The sequence below is a fragment of the Leiobunum rupestre genome, chromosome 7 (assembly GCF_980474605.1).
Source record: "Leiobunum rupestre chromosome 7, qqLeiRupe1.1.hap1, whole genome shotgun sequence".
Lineage (NCBI taxonomy): Eukaryota > Metazoa > Arthropoda > Arachnida > Opiliones > Sclerosomatidae > Leiobunum > Leiobunum rupestre.
In genome coordinates, this window is record NC_143390.1 from 563275 (window position 1) to 567814 (window position 4540).

Consider the following 4540-nt stretch of genomic DNA (forward strand, 5'->3'; position numbering starts at 1 on the left):
AAATTTTAAAAATTACGTTAAACAATTAAATAATCATTTGCGGCCAAAATAAAAAATACCCTCGTCATCTACGTATCAAGGTAGTAGAAGGAAAGTGATGGCGAGGCTCCGATCCCGGGGTCGGGGTCAGGTTCGGGATCGGGGTCCGGGATTTAAGGGGTGAAATGGGGGTAAAATCATCGAAAAGTCAATGTATTTAGGGTATTTCTCGCGACGATTTGTTTTCCCGTATATCAACATATTATGTTCAGGCCAGCTTGTTCATTTATCTACGCTTATCTCGAAAGATACTTGAACGTATATCTTATCGCGTTTTATCGTACGGAATAAGTTGAAATGATGTAAAAATTGATAACCTGGGCGGCGCGTGCGCAGATTACCCCGGGGGACGCGGTTAATTTGAATTGAAGTGTTTTGACGTCAGGGAATATTCGTTGTTAAAGTAGAATGGAAATATTTTTAAACTTCATTTTAATATCATTGTAGTACGCTTGACACTTGAACCAATCTCACGAGTATTTCTCAAAACGAATATCTCGATCGCGTTTTATCGTACGAAATAAGTGGAAATTATGTAAGTTGTATGATTGATAACCTAGGCAGGAAGATAGCGCGCGCGTGCGCGGATTACCTGGGAGGCGCGGATTGCCCGGGCGCGCGGTTAATTTGAATTTAAAACATGGATTCCCTCCCCGAAATAATTCATGTACCCAAAATTGGACCGCAACTTTTTTTTTCTTTTTAGGGGAATCTCTATGGGAGTTTAACATTACAATAAAGCTAATAGGTCCAGTTTGGGGTACTTTTGGTCCGAAATGGGGTACATAGGGCCGAAAATGGTGACTTTGGTCGTTTTTAGGGTACTTTTGGTCTAATTTGGTCCATTTTTGGGTACATCAGAAAAGCAGTTGGAAAAACGAAGAGTCTTTTTTTTTCTTCCACCCATCTCCAAACCCCAAAAATTTATTGCTTTAATTTATTTATCGCTTCCGTAGGTATAAAATAAGATAAAAACCACTTACCTATATTTTAATTACGGTAAATTAAAAATACTTAATTAGTGTACTAAGTTACGTTTAAAAGAACCTTTTGTAACAATTCCAATATGTAAATATAGGTAAGAGACAAGGCTACCATCTATAGAAGCGTTTTACAGTTCATTTAAAAATCTATTTTTTTTTAAATCATCATCTCGTTCGTAATTGCCTTTCTATCTCTTCAATTTTAAAAGTATCCTAATTAATTCTATATTTTTAACATTAACAAGTCTCCAAATTATACCAACTTTTAACCAATTTTCCCCAATTATACTAATTTTAACAGAATTTCCTAAATTATTCTAATTTTACCATAAGCCAACTTAATTTCAAAACTATTGTCTATTTATGAAAATTGAGTTTTGTACGTATTTTGAATCGTTTCATTTTTATCCCTAAAATGGGTGATTTGTAGGAAATTTATATTATTTTTAATGGCTTTACGATATTTCAAGTTAATTTATAAAATTTATAAATGAGTTTAATTAAATTAATAATTAAGTTTCGTTCGTATATTGAATCGGTATTTATTTATAATAATTTTTTCACCTAGATTAATTTTTTATCCCCCACACTCTCGATCTAGCTCCCTACTATACGTGTCCATTTATAATATCAAAATTGAACCGTCATGAATAATCCATATAAACGTAAAAGACGCGGGCGTCTTGAAGTCCAAGTTTCGTTTCCACTGAAATAGAAACAACAAGAGGAAAGGGTCTTTCTGGTGACCTAACATTTAACATTGCTGGACGTTTTATATTTATTGTGTTCTGTTACTTATAGTCATATGGATTTCCATTCATTCGAGGAAGTTAGTGAAATAGTGGAAGAGTATAATAGGACGTGGTTAGATATGCAAGAAATAAAAGAACATTTGGACGAAATGGAAAAGCATTTAAAAAAGTGGGAATTGAAGTTAGAAGAAGCTTGTCAAAGGGAAATTGTACTGAGAAATAAAGTTAAAGATATAAAAACAAATACAATTGGATTGAAAATATTGCAAGATAGTTGGAAGGGAGCAGAGAAGTAAAGGGATAATATTGTATGTCATTGATTGGCTTAAGAACTGTTAAATAAAATATAAAATAAAATATGAAATAAAATAAAATATGAAATAAAATAAAATGTAAGTAGGAATACTCGGTGATAATTCTTAACGAAAAATCAAAAAAATTACTTACTTCCACCTTTCTCCCAGTTATTAGTTTCGTTTTAAACTTGGTTTACGTTTTAGTTTTACTTTGCTATTCTAGAAAATTCCAAAATTCCTTTAGAGTTTATCAGTAAAACCACTTACTTTAAGTATTTTTTTAATTAGTTCGGTCTAATAGTAGATTACGCACCTATAATCCATGATGTTTTCATTTAAATTCAAATTATAACGAATTGAAAGTTTGAAGAAAATATTAATTTAGTTTGTAAATGAAATCCTTTTATAGTACTCTGAAGGGCTCTTAATACGTTTTGAACTTCCAAAATAAATTAATGTACTAAGTTACGTTTAAAAGAACCTTTTGTAACAATTCCAATATATATATAAAAACCGTGATAAATAGTAAAACCCACTTATTTTTCAATTAATACATTTCAGATACACAAATTAATTAAATAAAAGTATTTAAATAAGAATTGCTTCACTAAATTATGCATTTGCACTTTAAATAATATCTGATTTTGAAATTATATTAGAATAATTATATTGTTAAACTTCTTTCATTTTTAAAAATGTAGTAGAAAATGAAAGATATTTTAATTAAAACATTTCTTAATTTCTTTATTACCTAAAAATATTTACAATATTTACAAATTTTTATATTGTTTAACTTCTTTCATTTTTAAAAATGTAATTGCTTGACTTAAATAAAGCGTGAAAATTATTAGTTTCAAATGATATTTACAAATATTATCAACTCTAAAGTCCATTTTTCATATGAAATACTTACTAATACCTGAAAAATGGACTTTAGAGTTGATAAGATTTGTAAATATCATTTGAAACTAATAATTTTCACGCTTTATTTAAGTCAAGCAATTACATATAGGTAAGTGGTTTTTATCTTATTTTATACCTACGGAAGCGATAAATAAATTAAAGCAATAAATTTTTGGGGTTTGGAGATGGGTGGAAGAAAAAAAAGACTCTTCGTTTTTCCAACTGCTTTTCTGATGTACCCAAAAATGGACCAAATTAGACCAAAAGTACCCTAAAAACGACCAAAGTCACCATTTTCGGCCCTATGTACCCCATTTCGGACCAAAAGTACCCCAAACTGGACCTATTAGCTTTATTGTAATGTTAAACTCCCATAGAGATTCCCCTAAAAAGAAAAAAAACTTGCGGTCCAATTTTGGGTACATGATTTATTTCGGGGAGGGAATCCATGTTTTAAATTCAAATAAACCGCGCGCCCGGGCAATCCGCGCCTCCCAGGCAATCCGCGCCTCCCAGGTAATCCGCGCACGCGCCACCCAGGTTATCAATTTTTACATCATTTCAACTTATTCCGTACGATAAAACGCGATAAGATATACGTTCAAGTATCTTTCGAGATAAGCGTAGATAAATGAACAAGCTGGCCTGAACATAATATGTTGATATACGGGAAAACAAATCGTCGCGAGAAATACCCTAAATACATTGACTTTTCGATGATTTTACCCCCCATTTCACCCCTTAAATCCCGGACCCCGATCCCGAACCTGACCCCGACCCCGGGATCGGAGCCTCGCCATCACTTTCCTTCTACTCAAGGTCTATCAGGCGCAACCTAAATTAATATAAAATTCGATGAGGCCGCTGTAGTGCACTTCACCCGAAATGTGCAATGAGTTTAATTAAACACAGAAGAGCAAAGTGAACAGATTCGGAACACACCGGGAGTATTTCCACATGGACGCGATTTATTCCTTCGACACTGTCGTCTGTGTAGGAGTTGAAGTAAGCAACATCGAACATTTATTGTAACTCGTACAAAATACACATTTTCCTGCTTTGCTCTTCTGTGTTTTATTAAACTCATTGCACAATTCTTATTTACTCATTTGATTTTTGTTATTTATATCAATTCCCACGCATTCGCAAATTCATCGTACGTACCCCTGAAATCGATACTTTTTTGTGCTTGTTGCAGCCTACTTCCAGGGGCTAGTAGGCCACATTTTGAAGCTCTCTGGCGCTCTTTTAACTCATCGTGGGAAAATAAGAAAAAAATAGGCATACTTCTCAACTCACCCCCTACAGCTCCTTAAAAGTTTTGCATAACGGTGGTGAAACACACAATCGTTCTAAGCAGCTAGAAAATGTAAGTACTTCCAATACATTGATACTATGAAAAAGTAAGCTGTTGACCATTAAAATATATTAAAACTGCAAATAACTAAATCATTAAAAAATATTTGAACAACAGACACGAAAATTTCACAAAAGTTGACTAACTTAAATATGCTTAGGGCTGAATAAGCCCAACGCCTAATTTCATTAAAATTTGAAACGACAAAGA